Source organism: Lathyrus oleraceus, chromosome 6, assembly GCF_024323335.1.
Source record: "Lathyrus oleraceus cultivar Zhongwan6 chromosome 6, CAAS_Psat_ZW6_1.0, whole genome shotgun sequence".
Taxonomy (NCBI): Eukaryota; Viridiplantae; Streptophyta; class Magnoliopsida; order Fabales; family Fabaceae; genus Lathyrus; species Lathyrus oleraceus.
In genome coordinates, this window is record NC_066584.1 from 360,812,822 (window position 1) to 360,832,006 (window position 19,185).

A 19,185-nucleotide genomic window follows, 5' to 3' on the forward strand; every position below is an offset into this window, starting at 1 on the left:
TGTATGTTAGACACATGCTTTGGTATTTGTTGCAATTGTTGGGATGTTGTATTGTCCTTAAAGGACATAGAATAAATAAGTTATTTTCCAATGATTTGAAGATTTCTTGGACATTCTTGAATAATGGTAGATAAATTTCTCTTTGAGGAAATTGATAATACCCTTACCTTGAAGACACTTTAACAATGATTTTAAAACATTTTTTGACAGAATTAATCACCAATTCCCTTATCTTAATTTAATATTCTTCTTTAGTCCTTTAATTAAACAAATGTTACAAGTTAGTCTCGTAACTTCACTTATGTTATCCTATTTGGTCTCTTCATTCAATTCTCGATAGAAAAATGTTAAGTTCCAGTGACGTGGCGTGACAATAAGACAATTGGTACAAAATCCAGTCAACATATTTAGTTAAAACAGATACACTGTTTAAAATGCAAAGGTTTTATTTTCAGAGGTTAAAACAAAACACGCAAAATTTAAATAGTGTATACGTTTTTAATAATATTCTACTCCAGCCTAATTTATAACCAAAAAAGACAAATTTTACGCTTATTAAGAAATATAGTTAAGTGCATTTAAGTTTCTTAATTTCATGTGAGATAGACAACACAATTACTAATATACCCTCAATTAAATTTTTTTCTACTAACAATATTAAATAATTAATGCAAGGATACTTTTGGAATAAAGGCATTAAATGCACCTAGATTTGTTGACATCTGCTTATATTTAAGGCCAAAAAATTAGAAGACTTTTGCTTATAAATAAGGTCGGAGGGAGTACGAAACTTGAAGAGAGCTAATTTAGGCATATTAAAGAACTACAACGCAATTAGCTATGGTAATAAACTTTTGAAAATTAACGTATAAAAATTTATGAAGTTCCTTAGAAGGACAAAAAGATAAAATTTAAATATTGATTTTTTTTTTGAAAATGCGAGAATAGGGAATTGAACCTCCAACTTTATGATTATTAGGGTTAACTTTCACACATTTTAACGAATTATGATATTACAACTACCATTATAATATCTATTATTTATTCTAATTTACCTAACTCATGTTTCAGTAACTAATAGACTTGAAAATAATCATCAATGTTTTGTGAAAATTTTTGCAACAAATGCATATTTAAACCTACTATTGACGTAAAGATGATCTCTTCAATAAATAGCAACAAGATAGTAATTGGATATTTCAACGACTCTTTTTTAAATAAATATTCAAACTAATTCAAACATCACTTTTATATTTAAGAAAAGTTATTATAGATCTAATAGATTTCCAATCTAAAGACATCGTCCATGCTGGTCCAATGTGGCTATGCAATCAATATGTCATGTGGATATCTTCTTCCAAAAATTTATTGTAGTTTAAGATTATTTTGAAAATCGTTTCCTAGATTATAATATTTAAAATGTGTCTTAGACAAACCCATATGTAATTCTGACATATGTTGACAAACTATTGATATTTTATAAGGTAATTAATAAGTAAGTTGTGTTTTAATAATTATAGGCTTATTTAGAGACTTAAGAAATTATTTTAACATTAAAAAATGTTATAATTTAAAATTAATGAAAACGCTAGAAGGAGGGGTAGAACCTCCGACCTTGTGGTTAACAGCCACGCGCTCTAACCAACTGAGCTATTCCAGCTACTCTTACGCATTGATTTTGATTTCTTTATACTAATCCAATTTATTCAAATTTCAGTACCGCACATACTTGAGAGTATGCATAAACTCTATGTCAAAAGCTTGCAACATATTTATCTTTGGAATGAGTATGGACATAAACATGACATCTTCTATGTCTAACAACAAGATCTAACCAATGGATAGTAACAGAATGTTCCAAAAACTTGTTTTCAAAGTTGTTTTTTAATATAAATATAACATCAATTTTGCATTGATGATATTTTTTAAGGAGATAATAGAATTTCATGTTAAAGATAGCGTCCAAGTTGATTTGAAGTCGGACACGTATACAAGACATCTTATGAATCTCCACTCCCATATTTCATATTGTAATTTATAAATTATATTAATTTCACATTCATAAAAAAATATAGCGAAAAATGTATGTTAGACACACGCTTTGGTATTTGTTGCAATTGTTGGGATGTTGTATTGTCCTTAAAGGACATAGAATAAATAAGTTATTTTCCAATGATTTGAAGATTTCTTGGACATTCTTGAATAATGGTAGATAAATTTCTCTTTGAGGAAATTGATAATACCCTTACCTTGAAGACAATTTAACAATGATTTTAAAACATTTTTTGACAGAATTAATCACCAACTCCCTTATCTTAATTTAATATTCTTCTTTAGTCCTTTAATTAAACAAATGTTACAAGATAGTCTCTTAACTTCACTTATGTTATCCTATTTGGTCTCTTCCATCAATTCTCGATAGAAAAATGTTAAGTTCCAGTGACGTGGCGTGACAATAAGACAATTGGTACAAAATCCAGTCAACATATTTAGTTAAAAAAGATACACTGTTTAAAATGCAAAGGTTTTATTTTCAGAGGTTAAAACAAAACACGCAAAATTTAAATAGTGTATACGTTTTTAATAATATTCTACTCCAGCCTAATTTATAACCAAAAAAGGCAAATTTCACGCTTATTAAGAAATATAGTTAAGTGCATTTAAGTTTCTTAATTTCATGTGAGATAGACAACACAATTACTAATATACCCTCAATTAAATTGTTTTCTACTAACAACATTAAATAATTAATGCAAGGATACTTTTGGAATAAAGGCATTAAATGCACCTAGATTTGTTGACATCTGCTTATATTTAAGGCCAAAAAATTAGAAGACTTTTGCTTATAAATAAGGCCGGAGGGAGTACGAAGCTTGAAGAGAGCTAATAATATATAGCCAATTTAGGCATATTAAAGAACTACAACGTAATTAGCTATGGTAATAAACTTTTGAAAATTAACGTATAAAAATTTATGAAGTTCCTTAGAAGGACAAAAAGATAAAATTAAATATTGATTTTTTTTTTGAAAATGCGAGAATAGGGAATTGAACCTCCAACTTTATGATTATTAGGGTTAACTTTCACACATTTTAACCAATTATGATATTACAACTACCATTATAATATTTATTATTTATTCTAATTTACCTAACTCATGTTTCAGTAACTAATAGACTTGAAAATAATCATCAATGTTTTGTGAAAATTTTGCAACAAATGCATCTTTAAACCAAATATTGACGTAAACATGATCTGTTCAATAAATAGCAACAAGATAGTAATTGGATATTTCAACGACTCTTTTTTAAATAAATATTCAAACTAATTCAATCATCACTTTTATATTTAAGAAAAATTATTATAGATCTAATAGATTTCCAATCTAAAGACATCGTCCATGTTGGTCCAATGTGGCTATGCAATCAATATGTCATGTGGATATCTTCTTCCAAAAATGTATTGTAGTTTAAGATTATTTTGAAAATCGTTTCCTAGATTATAATATTTAAAATGTGTCTTAGACAAACCCATATGTAATTCTGACATATGTTGACAAACTATTGATATTTTATAAGGTAATTAATAAGTAAGTTGTGTTTTAATAATTATAGGCTTATTTAGAGACTTAAGAAATTATTTTAACATTAAAAAATGTTATAATTCAAAAATTAATGAAAACACTAGAAGGAGGGGTTGAACCTCCGACCTTGTGGTTAACAGCCACGCGCTCTAACCAACTGAGCTATTCCAGTTACTCTTACGCATTGATTTTGATTTCTTTATATTAATCTAATTTATTCAAATTTCAGTACCGCGCATACTTGAGAGTATGCATAAACTCTATGTCAAAAGCTTGCAACATATTTATCTTTGAAATGAGTATGGACATAAACATGACATCTTCCATGTCTAACTACAAGATCTAACCAATGGATAGTAACAGAATGTTCCAAAAACTAGTTTTCAAAGTTGTTTTTTAATATAAATTTAACATCAATTTTGCATTGATGATAATTTTTAAGGAGATAATAGAATTTCATGTTAACGATAGCGTCTAAGTTGATTTGAAGTCGGACACGTGTACAAGACATCTTATGAATCTCCACTCCCATATTTCATATTGTAATTTATAAATTATATTAATTTCACATTCATAAACAAATATAGCGAAAAATGTATGTTAGACACATGCTTCGGTATTTGTTGCAATTGTTGGGATGTTGTATTGTCCTTAAAGGACATAGAATAAATAAGTTATTTTCCAATGATTTGAAGATTTCTTGGACATTCTTAAATAATGGTAGATAAATTTCTCTTTGAGGAAATTGATAATACCCTTACCTTGAAGACACTTTAACAATGATTTTAAAACATTTTTTGAGAGAATTAATCACTGACTCCCTTATCTTAATTTAATATTCTTCTTTAGTCCTTTAATTAAAAAAATGTTACAAGTTAGTCTCTTAACTTCACTTATGTTATCCTATTTGGTCTCTTCCATCAATTCTCGATAGAAAAAAGTTAAGTTCCAGTGACGTGGCGTGACAATAAGACAATTGGTACAAAATCCAGTCAACATATTTAGTTAAAACAGATACACTGTTTAAAATGCAAAGGTTTTATTTTTAGAGGTTAAAACAAAACACGCAAAATTTAAATAGTGTATACGTTTTTAATAATATTCTACTCCAGCCTAATTTATAACCAAAAAAGACAAATTTTACGCTTATTAAGAAATATAGTTAAGTGCATTTAAGTTTCTTAATTTCATGTGAGATAGACAACACAATTACTAATATACCCTCAATTAAATTGTTTTCTACTAACAATATTAAATAATTAATGCAAGGATACTTTTGGAATAAAGGCATTAAATGCACCTAGATTTGTTGAATAATTAATGCAAGGATACATCTGCTTATATTTAAGGCCAAAAAATTAGAAGACTTTTGCTTATAAATAAGGCCGGAGGGAGTACGAAGCTTGAAGAGAGCTAATAATATATAGCGAATTTAGGCATATTAAAGAACTACAACGGAATTAGCTATGGTAATAAACTTTTGAAAATTAACGTATAAAAATTTATGAAGTTCCTTAGAAGGACAAAAAGATAAAATTAAATATTGATTTTTTTTTTTGAAAATGCGAGAATACGGAATTGAACCTCCAACTTTATGATTATTAGGGTTAACTTTCACACATTTTAACCAATTATGATATTACAACTACCATTATAATATCTATTATTTATTCTAATTTACCTAACTCATGTTTCAGTAACTAATAGACTTGAAAATAATCATCAATGTTTTGTCAAAAATTTGCAACAAATGCATCTTTAAACCTACTATTGACGTAAACATGATCTCTTCAATAAATAGCAACAAGATAGTAATTGGATATTTCAACGACTCTTTTTAAATAAATATTCAAACTAAATTAAACATCACTTTTATATTTAAGAAAAATTATTATAGACCTAATAGATTTCCAATCTAAAGACATCGTCCATGCTGGTCCAATGTGGCTATGCAATCAATATGTCATGCGGATATCTTCTTCCAAAAATGTATTGTAGTTTAAGATTATTTTGAAAATAGTTTCCTAGATTATAATATTTAAAATGTGTCTTAGACAAACCCATATGTAATTCTGACATATATTGACAAACTATTGATATTTTATAAGGTAATTAATAAGTAAGTTGTGTTTTAATAATTATAGGCTTATTTAAAGACTTAAGAAATTATTTTAACATTAAAAAATGTTATAATTTAAAATGAAGGAGGGGTTGAACCTCCGACCTTGTGGTTAACATCCACACGCTCTAACCAACTGAGCTATTCCAACTACTCTTACACATTGATTTTGATTTCTTTATATTAATCTAATTTATTCAAATTCCAGTACCGCATACTTGAGAGTATGCATAAACTCTATGTCAAAACCTTGCAACATATTTATCTTTGAAATGAGTATGGACATAAACATGACATCTTCCATGTCTAACTACAAGATCTAACCAATGGATAGTAACAGAATGTTCCAACAACTAGTTTTCAAAGTTGTTTTTTAATATAAATTTAACATCAATTTTGCATTGATGTTATTTTTTAAGGAGATAATAGAATTTCATGTTAACGATAGCGTCTAAGTTGATTTGAAGTCGGACACGTGTACAAGACATCTTATGAATCTCCACTCCCATATTTCATATTGTAATTTATAAATTATATTAATTTCACATTCATAAACAAATATAGCGAAAAATGTATGTTAGACACATGCTTTGGTATTTGTTCCAGTTGTTGGGATATTGTATTGTCCTTAAAGGACATAGAATAAATAAGTTATTTTCCAATGATTTGAAGATTTCTTGGACATTCTTTAATAATGGTAGATAAATTTCCCTTTGAGGAAATTGATAATACCCTTACCTTGAAGACACTTTAACAATGACTTTAACACATTTTTTGACAGAATTAATCACCAACCCCTTATCTTAATTTAATATTCTTCTTTAGTCCTTTAATTAAAATAATGTTACAAGTTAGTCTCTTAACTTCACTTATGTTATCCTATTTGGGCTCTTCCATCAATTCTCGATAGAAAAATGTTATGTTCCAGTGACGTGGCGTGACAATAAGACAATTGGTACAAAACCGAGTCAACATATTTAGTTAAAATAGATACACTGTTTAAAATGCAAAGGTTTTATTTTCAGAGGTTAAAAAAAAACACGCAAAATTTAAATAGTGTATACGTTTTTAATAATATTTCAACTCAAGCCTAATTTATAACCAAAAAAAGACAAATTTTACGCTTATTAAGAAATATAGTTAAGTGCATTTAAGTTTCTTAATTTCATGTGAGAGAGACAACACAATTACTAATATACCCTCAATTAAATTATTTTCTACTAACAATATTAAATAATTAATGCAAGGATACTTTTGGAATAAAGGCATTAAATGCACCTAGATTTGTTGACATCTGCTTATATTTAAGACCAAAAAATTAGAAGACTTTTGCTTATAAATAAGGCCGGAGGGAGTACGAAGCCTGAAGAGAGCTAATAATATATAGCCAATTTAGGCACATTAAAGAACTACAACATAATTAGCTAATGGTAATAAACTTTTGAAAATTAACGTATAAAAATTTATGAAGTTCCTTCGAAGGACAAAAAGATCAAATTAAATATTGATTTTTTTTTTTGAAAATGCGAGAATAGGGAATTGAACCTCCAACTTTATGATTATTAGGGTTAACTTTCACACATTTTAACCAATTATGATATTACAACTACCATTATAATATCTATTATTTATTCTAATTTACCTAACTCATGTTTCAGTAACTAATAGACTTGAAAATAATCATCAATGTTTTGTCAAAATTTTGCAACAAATGCATCTTTAAACCTACTATTGACGTAAACATGATCTCTTCAATAAATAGCAACAAGATAGTAATTGGATATTTCAACGACTCTTTTTTAAATAAATATTCAAACTAATTCAATCATCACTTTTATATTTAAGAAAAATTATTATGTACCTAATAGATTTCCAATCTAAAGACATCGTCCATGTTGGTCCAATGTGGCTATGCAATCAATATGTCATGTGGATATCTTCTTCCAAAAATGTATTGTAGTTTAAGAATTATTTTGAAAATCGTTTCCTAGATTATAATATTTAAAATGTGTCTTAGACAAACCCATATGTAATTCTGACATATATTGGCAAACTATTGATATTTTATAAGGTAATTAATAAGTAAATTGTGTTTTAATAATTATAGCCTTATTTAAAGATTCTTGAAATATAATCTATTATTTGTGCTCCGAGATAGTGATAATTCTCATGACGTTGAAAAGACTTAAGAAATTATTTTAACATTAATAAATGTTATAATTTAAAATTAATGAAAACGCTAGAAGGAGGTGTTGAACCTCCGACCTTGTGGTTAACAGCCACACGCTCTAACCAACTGAGCTATTCCAGCTACTCTTATGCATTGATTTTGATTTCTTTATATTAATCTAATTTGTTCAAATTTCAGTACCGCACATACTTGAGAGTATGCATAAACTCTATGTCAAAAGCTTGCAACATATTTATCTTTGGTATGAGTATGGACATAAACATGACATCTTCTATGTCTAACTACAAGATCTAACCAATGGATAGTAACAGAATGTTCCAAAAACTAGTTTTCAAAGTTTTTTTTTAATATAAATTTAACATCAATTTGGCATTGATGATATTTTTTAAGGAGATTATAGAATTTCATGTTAAAGATAGCGTCCAAGTTGATTTGAAGTCGGACACGTATACAAGACATCTTATGAATCTCCACTCCCATATTTCATATTGTAATTTATAAATTATATTAATTTCACATTCATAAACAAATATAGCGAAAGATGTATGTTAGACACATGCTTTGTTATTTGTTCCAGTTGTTGGGATATTGTATTGTCCTTAAAGGACATAGAATAAATAAGTTATTTTCCAATGATTTGAAGATTTCTTGGACATTCTTGAATAATGGTAGATAAATTTCCCTTTGAGGAAATTGATAACACAATTACCTTGAAGACACTTTAACAATGATTTTAACACATTTTTTGACAGAATTAATCACCAACTCCCTTATCTTAATTTAATATTCTTCTTTAGTCCTTTAATTAAACAAATGTTACAAGTTAGTCTCTTAACTTCACTTATGTTATCCTATTTGGTCTCTTCCATCAATTCTCGATAGAAAAATGTTAAGTTCCAGTGACGTGGCGTGACAATAAGACAATTGGTACAAAATCCAGTCAACATATTTAGTTAAAACAGATACACTGTTTAAAATGCAAAGGTTTTATTTTCAGAGGTTAAAACAAAACACGCAAAATTTAAATAGTGTATACGTTTTTAATAATATTCTACTCCAGCCTAATTTATAACCAAAAAAGACAAATTTTACGCTTATTAAGAAATATAGTTAAGTGCATTTAAGTTTCTTAATTTCATGTGAGAGAGACAACACAATTAATAATATACCCTCAATTAAATTGTTTTCTACTAACAATATTAAATAATTAATGCAAGGATACTTTTGGAATAAAGGCATTAAATGCACCTAGATTTGTTGACATCTGCTTATATTTAAGGCCAAAAAATTAGAAGACTTTTGCTTATAAATAAGGCCGGAGGGAGTACGAAGCTTGAAGAGAGCTAATTTAGGCATATTAAAGAACTACAACATAATTAGCTATGGTAATAAACTTTTGAAAATTAACGTATAAAAATTTATGAAGTTCCTTAGAAGGACAAAAAGATAAAATTAAATATTGATTTTTTTTTTGAAAATGCGAGAATAGGGAATTGAACCTCCAACTTTATGATTATTAGGGTTAACTTTCACACATTTTAACCAATTATGATATTACAACTACCATTATAATATATCTATTATTTATTCTAATTTACCTAACTCATGTTTCAGTAACTAATAGACTTGAAAATAATCATCAATGTTTTGTCAAAATTTTGCAACAAATGCATCTTTAAACCTACTATTGACGTAAACATGATCTCTTCAATAAATAGAAACAAGATAGTAATTGGATATTTCAACGACTCTTTTTTAAATAAATATTCAAACTAATTCAAACATCACTTTTATATTTAAGAAAAATTATTATAGACCTAATAGATTTCCAATCTAAAGACATCGTCCATGCTGGTCCAATGTGGCTATGCAATCAATATGTCATGTGGATATCTTCTTCCAAAAATGTATTGTAGTTTAAGATTATTTTGAAAATCGTTTCCTAGATTATAATATTTAAAATGTGTCTTAGACAAACCCATATGTAATTCTGACATATATTGACAAACTATTAATATTTTATAAGGTAATTAATAAGTAAGTTGTGTTTTAATAATTATAGGCTTATTTAAAGACTTAAGAAATTATTTTAACATTAATAAATGTTATAATTTAAAATTAATGAAAACGCTAGAAGGAGGTGTTGAACCTCCGACCTTGTGGTTAACAGCCACACGCTCTAACCAACTGAGCTATTCCAGCTACTCTTACACATTGATTTTGATTTCTTTATATTAATCTAATTTATTCAAATTTCAGTACCGCGCATACTTGAGAGTATGCATAAACTCTATGTCAAAAGCTTGCAACATATTTATCTTTGGAATGAGTATGGACATAAACATGACATCTTCTATGTCTAACAACAAGATCTAACCAATGGATAGTAACAGAATTTTCCAAAAACTAGTTTTCAAAGTTTTTTTTTAATATAAATATAACATCAAATTTGCATTGCTGATATTTTTTAAGGAGATAATAGAATTTCATGTTAAAGATAGCGTCCAAGTTGATTTGAAGTCGGACACGTATACAAGACATCTTATGAATCTCCACTCCCATATTTCATATTGTAATTTATAAATTATATTAATTTCACATTCATAAAAAAATATAGCGAAAAATGTATGTTAGACACATGCTTTGGTATTTGTTGCAATTGTTGGGATGTTGTATTGTCCTTAAAGGACATAGAATAAATAAGTTATTTTCCAATGATTTGAAGATTTCTTGGACATTCTTGAATAATGGTAGATAAATTTCTCTTTGAGGAAATTGATAACACAATTACCTTGAAGACACTTTAACAATGATTTTAACACATTTTTTGACAGAATTAATCACCAACTCCCTTATCTTAATTTAATATTCTTCTTTAGTCCTTTAATTAAACAAATGTTACAAGTTAGTCTCTTAACTTCACTTATGTTATCCTATTTGGTCTCTTCCATCAATTCTCGATAGAAAAATGTTAAGTTCCAGTGACGTGGCGTGACAATAAGACAATTGGTACAAAATCCAGTCAACATATTTAGTTAAAACAGATACACTGTTTAAAATGCAAAGGTTTTATTTTCAGAGGTTAAAACAAAACACGCAAAATTTAAATAGTGTATACGTTTTTAATAATTCTACTCCAGCCTAATTTATAACCAAAAAAGACAAATTTTACGCTTATTAAGAAATATAGTTAAGTGCATTTAAGTTTCTTAATTTCATGTGAGAGAGACAACACAATTACTAATATACCCTCAATTAAATGTTTTCTACTAACAATATTAAATAATTAATGCAAGGATACTTTTGGAATAAAGGCATTAAATGCACCTAGATTTGTTGACATCTGCTTATATTTAAGGCCAAAAATTAGAAGACTTTTGCTTATAAATAAGGTCGGAGGGAGTACGAACTTGAAGAGAGCCAATTTAGCATATTAAAGAACTACAACATAATTAGCTATGGTAATAAACTTTTGAAAATTAACGTATAAAAATTTATGAAGTTCCTTAGAAGGACAAAAAGATAAAATTAAATATTGATTTTTTTTTGAAAATGCGAGAATAGGGAATTGAACCTCCAACTTTATGATTATTAGGGTTAACTTTCACACATTTTAACCAATTATGATATTACAACTACCATTATAATATCTATTATTTATTCTAATTTACCTAACTCATGTTTCAGTAACTAATAGACTTGAAAATAATCATCAATGTTTTGTAAAATTTGCAACAAATGCATCTTTAAACCTACTATTGACGTAAACATGATCTCTTCAATAAATAGCAGCAAGATAGTAATTGGATATTTTAACGACTCTTTTTTAAATAAATATTCAAACTAATTCAAACATCACTTTTATATTTAAGAAAAATTATTATAGACCTAATAGATTTCCAATCTAAAGACATCGTCCATGCTGGTCCAATGTGGCTATGCAATCAATATGTCATGTGGATATCTTCTTCCAAAAATGTATTGTAGTTTAAGATTATTTTGAAAATCGTTTCCTAGATTATAATATTTAAAATGTGTCTTAGACAAACCCATATGTAATTCTAACTTATATTGACAAACTATTGATATTTTATAAGGTAATTAATAAGTAAGTTGTGTTTTAATAATTATAGGCTTATTTAAAGACTTAAGAAATTATTTTAACATTAAAAAATGTTATAATTTAAAATTAATGAAAACGCTAGAAGGAGGGTTGAACCTCCGACCTTGTGGTTAACTGCCACACGCTCTAACCAACTGAGCTATTCCAGCTACTCTTACGCATTGATTTTGATTTCTTTATATTAATCTAATTTATTCAAATTTCAGTACCGCGCATACTTGAGAGTATGCATAAACTCTATGTCAAAAGCTTGCAACATATTTATCTTTGGAATGAGTATGGACATAAACATGACATCTTCTATGTCTAACAACAAGATCTAACCAATGGATAGTAACAGAATGTTCCAAAAACTAGTTTTCAAAGTTGTTTTTTAATATAAATAACATCAATTTTGCATTGATGATATTTTTAAGGAGATAATAGAATTTCATGTTAAAGATAGCGTCCAAGTTGATTTGAAGTCGGACACGTATACAAGACATCTTATGAATCTCCACTCCCATATTTCATATTGTAATTTATAAATTATATTAATTTCACATTCATAAAAAATATAGCGAAAAATGTATGTTAGACACATGCTTTGGTATTTGTTGCAATTGTTGGGATGTTGTATTGTCCTTAAAGGACATAGAATAAATAAGTTATTTTCCAATGATTTGAAGATTTCTTGGACATTCTTGAATAATGGTAGATAAATTTCTCTTTGAGGAAATTGATAATACCCTTACCTTGAAGACAATTTAACAATGATTTTAAAACATTTTTTGACAGAATTAATCACCAACTCCCTTATCTTAATTTAATATTCTTCTTTAGTCCTTTAATTAAACAAATGTTACAAGTTAGTCTCTTAACTTCACTTATGTTATCCTATTTGGTCTCTTCCATCAATTCTCGATAGAAAAATGTTAAGTTCCAGTGACGTGGCGTGACAATAAGACAATTGGTACAAAATCCAGTCAACATATTTAGTTAAAAAAGATACACTGTTTAAAATGCAAAGGTTTTATTTTCAGAGGTTAAAACAAAACACGCAAAATTTAAATAGTGTATACGTTTTTAATAATATTCTACTCCAGCCTAATTTATAACCAAAAAAGACAAATTTTACGCTTATTAAGAAATATAGTTAAGTGCATTTAAGTTTCTTAATTTCATGTGAGATAGACAACACAATTACTAATATACCCTCAATTAAATTGTTTTCTACTAACAATATTAAATAATTAATGCAAGGATACTTTTGGAATAAAGGCATTAAATGCACCTAGATTTGTTGACATCTGCTTATATTTAAGGCCAAAAAATTAGAAGACTTTTGCTTATAAATAAGGCCGGAGGGAGTACGAAGCTTGAAGAGAGCTAATAATATATAGCCAATTTAGGCATATTAAAGAACTACAACGTAATTAGCTATGGTAATAAACTTTTGAAAATTAACGTATAAAAATTTATGAAGTTCCTTAGAAGGACAAAAAGATAAAATTAAATATTGATTTTTTTTTTGAAAATGCGAGAATAGGGAATTGAACCTCCAACTTTATGATTATTAGGGTTAACTTTCACACATTTTAACCAATTATGATATTACAACTACCATTATAATATCTATTATTTATTCTAATTTACCTAACTCATGTTTCAGTAACTAATAGACTTGAAAATAATCATCAATGTTTTGTGAAAATTTTGCAACAAATGCATCTTTAAACCTAATATTGACGTAAACATGATCTCTTCAATAAATAGCAACAAGATAGTAATTGGATATTTCAACGACTCTTTTTAAATAAATATTCAAACTAATTCAAACATCACTTTTATATTTAAGAAAAATTATTATAGATCTAATAGATTTCCAATCTAAAGACATCGTCCATGCTGGTCCAATGTGGCTATGCAATCAATATGTCATGTGGATATCTTCTTCCAAAAATGTATTGTAGTTTAAGATTATTTTGAAAATCGTTTCCTAGATTATAATATTTAAAATGTGTCTTAGACAAACCCATATGTAATTCTAACATATATTGACAAACTATTGATATTTTATAAGGTAATTAATAAGTAAGTTGTGTTTTAATAATTATAGGCTTATTTAAAGACTTAAGAAATTATTTTAACATTAAAAAATGTTATAATTAAATTAATGAAACATGAAGGAGGGGTTGAACCTCCGACCTTGTGGTTAACAGCCACACGCTCTAACCAACTGAGCTATTCCAGCTACTCTTACACATTGATTTTGATTTCTTTATATTAATCTAATTTATTCAAATTCAGTACCGCGCATACTTGAGAGTATGCATAAACTCTATGTCAAAAGCTTGCAACATATTTATCTTTGAAATGAGTATGGACATAAACATGACATCTTCTATGTCTAACAACAAGATCTAACCAATGGATAGTAACAGAATGTTCCAAAAACTAGTTTTCAAAGTTGTTTTTTAATATAAATTTAACATCAATTTTGCATTGATGATAATTTTTAAGGAGATAATAGAATTTCATGTTAACGATAGCGTCCAAGTTGATTTGAAGTCGGACACGTATACAAGACATCTTATGAATCTCCACTCCCATATTTCATATTGTAATTTATAAATTATATTAATTTCACATTCATAAACAAATATAGCGAAAAATGTATGTTAGACACATGCTTTGGTATTTGTTGCAATTGTTGGGATGTTGTATTGTCCTTAAAGGACATAGAATAAATAAGTTATTTTCCAATGATTTGAAGATTTCTTGGACATTCTTGAATAATGGTAGATAAATTTCTCTTTGAGGAAATTGATAATACCCTTACCTTGAAGACACTTTAACAATGATTTTAAAACATTTTTTGACAGAATTAATCACCAACTCCCTTATCTTAATTTAATATTCTTCTTTAGTCCTTTAATAAAAAAATGTTACAAGTTAGTCTCTTAACTTCACTTATGTTATCCTATTTGGTCTCTTCCATCAATTCTCGATAGAAAAAGTTAAGTTCCAGTGACGTGGCGTGACAATAAGACAATTGGTACAAAACCGAGTCAACATATTTAGTTAAAAGATACACTGTTTAAAATGCAAAGGTTTATTTTCAGAGGTTAAAACAAAACACGCAAAATTTAAATAGTGTATACGTTTTTAATAATATTACTCCAGCCTAATTTATAACAAAAAAGACAAATTTTACGCTTATTAAGAAATATAGTTAAGTGCATTTAAGTTTCTTAATTTCATGTGAGATAGACAACACAATTACTAATATACCCTCAATTAAATTGTTTTCTACTAACAATATTAAATAATTAATGCAAGGATACTTTTGGAATAAAGGCATTAAATGCACCTAGATTTGTTGTGCATTTGCTTATATTTAAGGCCAAAAATTAGAAGACTTTTGCTTATAAATAAGGCCGGAGGGAGTACGAAGCTTGAAGAGAGCTAATAATATATAGCGAATTTAGGCATATTAAAGAACTACAACGGAATTAGCTATGGTAATAAACTTTTGAAAATTAACGTATAAAAATTTATGAAGTTCCTTAGAAGGACAAAAAGATAAAATTAAATATTGATTTTTTTTTTTGAAAATGCGAGAATACGGAATTGAACCTCCAACTTTATGATTATTAGGGTTAACTTTCACACATTTTAACCAATTATGATATTACAACTACCATTATAATATCTATTATTTATTCTAATTTACCTAACTCATGTTTCAGTAACTAATAGACTTGAAAATAATCATCAATGTTTTGTCAAAAATTTGCAACAAATGCATCTTTAAACCTACTATTGACGTAAACATGATCTCTTCAATAAATAGCAACAAGATAGTAATTGGATATTTCAACGACTCTTTTTTAAATAAATATTCAAACTAAATTAAACATCACTTTTATATTTAAGAAAAATTATTATAGACCTAATAGATTTCCAATCTAAAGACATCGTCCATGCTGGTCCAATGTGGCTATGCAATCAATATGTCATGCGGATATCTTCTTCCAAAAATGTATTGTAGTTTAAGATTATTTTGAAAATAGTTTCCTAGATTATAATATTTAAAATGTGTCTTAGACAAACCCATATGTAATTCTGACATATATTGACAAACTATTGATATTTTATAAGGTAATTAATAAGTAAGTTGTGTTTTAATAATTATAGGCTTATTTAAAGACTTAAGAAATTATTTTAACATTAAAAAATGTTATAATTTAAAATGATGGAGGGGTTGAACCTCCGACCTTGTGGTTAACAGCCACACGCTCTAACCAACTGAGCTATTCCAGCTACTCTTACACATTGATTTTGATTTCTTTATATTAATCTAATTTATTCAAATTCCAGTACCGCGCATACTTGAGAGTATGCATAAACTCTATGTCAAAAGCTTGCAACATATTTATCTTTGAAATGAGTATGGACATAAACATGACATCTTCTATGTCTAACAACAAGATCTAACCAATGGATAGTAATAGAATGTTCCAAAAACTAGTTTTCAAAGTTGTTTTAATATAAATTTAACATCAATTTGCATTGATGATTTTTTAAGGAGATAATAGAATTTCATGTTAACGATAGCGTCCAAGTTGCTTTGAAGTCGGACACGTATACAAGACATCTTATGAATCTCCACTCCCATATTTCATATTGTAATTTATAAATTATATTAATTTCACATTCATAAACAAATATAGCGAAAAATGTATGTTAGACACATGCTTTGGTATTTGTTCCAATTGTTGGGATGTTGTATTGTCCTTAAAGGACATAGAATAAATAAGTTATTTTCCAATGATTTGAAGATTTCTTGGACATTCTTGAATAATGGTAGATAAATTTCCCTTTGAGGAAATTGATAATACCCTTACCTTGAAGACACTTTAACAATGATTTTAACACATTTTTTGACAGAATTAATCACCAACCCCTTATCTTAATTTAATATTCTTCTTTAGTCCTTTAATTAAAAAATGTTACAAGTTAGTCTCTTAACTTCACTTATGTTATCCTATTTGGTCTCTTCCATCAATTCTCGATAGAAAAATGTTAAGTTCCAGTGACGTGGCGTGACAATAAGACAATTGGTACAAAACCGAGTCAACATATTTAGTTAAAAAAGATACACTGTTAAAATGCAAAGGTTTATTTTCAGAGGTTAAAACAAAACACGCAAAATTTAAATAGTGTATACGTTTTTAATAATATTCTACTCCAGCCTAATTTATAACCAAAAAAGACAAATTTTACGCTTATTAAGAAATATAGTTAAGTGCATTTAAGTTTCTTAATTTCATGTGAGAGAGACAACACAATTACTAATATACCCTCAATTAAATTGTTTTCTACTAACAATATTAAATAATTAATGCAAGGATACTTTTGGAATAAAGGCATTAAATGCACCTAGATTTGTTGACATTTGCTTATATTTAAGGCCAAAAATTAGAAGACTTTTGCTTATAAATAAGGCCGGAGGGAGTACGAAGCTTGAAGAGAGCTAATAATATATAGCCAATTTAGACATATTAAAGAACTACAACATAATTAGCTAATGGTAATAAACTTTTGAAAATTAACGTATAAAAATTTATGAAGTTCCTTAGTAGGACAAAAAGATAAAATATAATATTGATTTTTTTTTTGAAAATGCGAGAATAGGGAATTGAACCTCCAACTTTATGATTATTAGGGTTAACTTTCACACATTTTAACCAATTATGATATTACAACTACCATTATAATATCTATTATTTATTCTAATTTACCTAACTCATGTTTCAGTAACTAATAGACTTGAAAATAATCATCAGTGTTTTGTCAAAAATTTGCAACAAATGCATCTTTAAACCTACTATTGACGTAAACATGATCTCTTCAATAAATAGCAACAAGATAGTAATTGGATATTTCAACGACTCTTTTTTAAATAAATATTCAAACTAATTCAAACATCACTTTTATATTTAAGAAAAATTATTATATACCTAATAGATTTCCAATCTAAAGACATCGTCCATGTTGGTCCAATGTGGCTATGCAATCAATATGTCATGTGGATATCTTCTTCCAAAAATGTATTGTAGTTTAAGAATTATTTTGAAAATCGTTTCCTAGATTATAATATTTAAAATGTGTCTTAGACAAACCCATATGTAATTCTGACATATATTGGCAAACTATTGATATTTTATAAGGTAATTAATAAGTAAATTGTGTTTTAATAATTATAGGCTTATTTAAAGACTTAAGAAATTATTTTAACATTAAAAAATGTTATAATTTAAATTAATGAAAACGCTAGAAGGAGGGGTTGAACCTCCGACCTTGTGGTTAACAGCCACACGCTCTAACCAACTGAGCTATTCCAGCTACTCTTACACATTGATTTTGATTTCTTTATATTAATCTAATTTATTCAAATTTCAGTACCGCGCATACTTGAGAGTATGCATAAACTCTATGTCAAAAGCTTGCAACATATTTATCTTTGAAATGAGTATGGACATAAACATGACATCTTCTATGTCTAACAACAAGATCTAACCAATGGATAGTAACAGAATGTTCCAAAAACTAGTTTTCAAAGTTTTTTTTTATATAAATTTAACATCAATTTGGCATTGATGATATTTTTTAAGGAGATATAGAATTTCATGTTAAAGATAGCGTCCAAGTTGATTTGAAGTCGGACACGTATACAAGACATCTTATGAATCTCCACTCCCATATTTCATATTGTAATTTATAAATTATATTAATTTCACATTCATAAACAAATATAGCGAAAAATGTATGTTAGACACATGCTTTGGTATTTGTTCCAGTTGTTGGGATGTTGTATTGTCCTTAAAGGACATAGAATAAATAAGTTATTTTCCAATGATTTGAAGATTTCTTGGACATTCTTGAATAATGGTAGATAAATTTCCCTTGAGGAAATTGATAACACCCTTACCTTGAAGACACTTTAACAATGATTTTAACACATTTTTGACAGAATTAATCACCAACTCCCTTATCTTAATTTAATATTCTTCTTTAGTCCTTTAATTAAACAAATGTTACAAGTTAGTCTCTTAACTTCACTTATGTTATCCTATTTGGTCTCTTCCATCAATTCTCGATAGAAAAATGTTAAGTTCCAGTGA

At 27.4% G+C, this 19,185-nt stretch overlaps 6 non-coding genes across 6 annotated transcripts; all 6 read right to left on the minus strand.

The window, feature by feature from the left end:
- Window positions 1-1,586: 1,586 nt before the first annotated feature.
- Window positions 1,587-1,660, minus strand: TRNAN-GUU (transfer RNA asparagine (anticodon GUU)). Its single transcript has one exon. It is a non-coding gene; the product is annotated as a tRNA-Asn (tRNA).
- Window positions 1,661-3,681: 2,021 nt separating this feature from the next.
- On the minus strand, window positions 3,682-3,755 carry TRNAN-GUU (transfer RNA asparagine (anticodon GUU)). Its single transcript has one exon. It is a non-coding gene; the product is annotated as a tRNA-Asn (tRNA).
- Window positions 3,756-7,939: 4,184 nt separating this feature from the next.
- On the minus strand, window positions 7,940-8,013 carry TRNAN-GUU (transfer RNA asparagine (anticodon GUU)). The gene has a single exon. It is a non-coding gene; the product is annotated as a tRNA-Asn (tRNA).
- A 2,008-nt stretch (window positions 8,014-10,021) lies between these two features.
- On the minus strand, window positions 10,022-10,095 carry TRNAN-GUU (transfer RNA asparagine (anticodon GUU)). Its single transcript has one exon. It is a non-coding gene; the product is annotated as a tRNA-Asn (tRNA).
- A 4,080-nt stretch (window positions 10,096-14,175) lies between these two features.
- On the minus strand, window positions 14,176-14,249 carry TRNAN-GUU (transfer RNA asparagine (anticodon GUU)). The gene has a single exon. It is a non-coding gene; the product is annotated as a tRNA-Asn (tRNA).
- A 4,083-nt stretch (window positions 14,250-18,332) lies between these two features.
- On the minus strand, window positions 18,333-18,406 carry TRNAN-GUU (transfer RNA asparagine (anticodon GUU)). The gene has a single exon. It is a non-coding gene; the product is annotated as a tRNA-Asn (tRNA).
- Window positions 18,407-19,185: the final 779 nt, after the last annotated feature.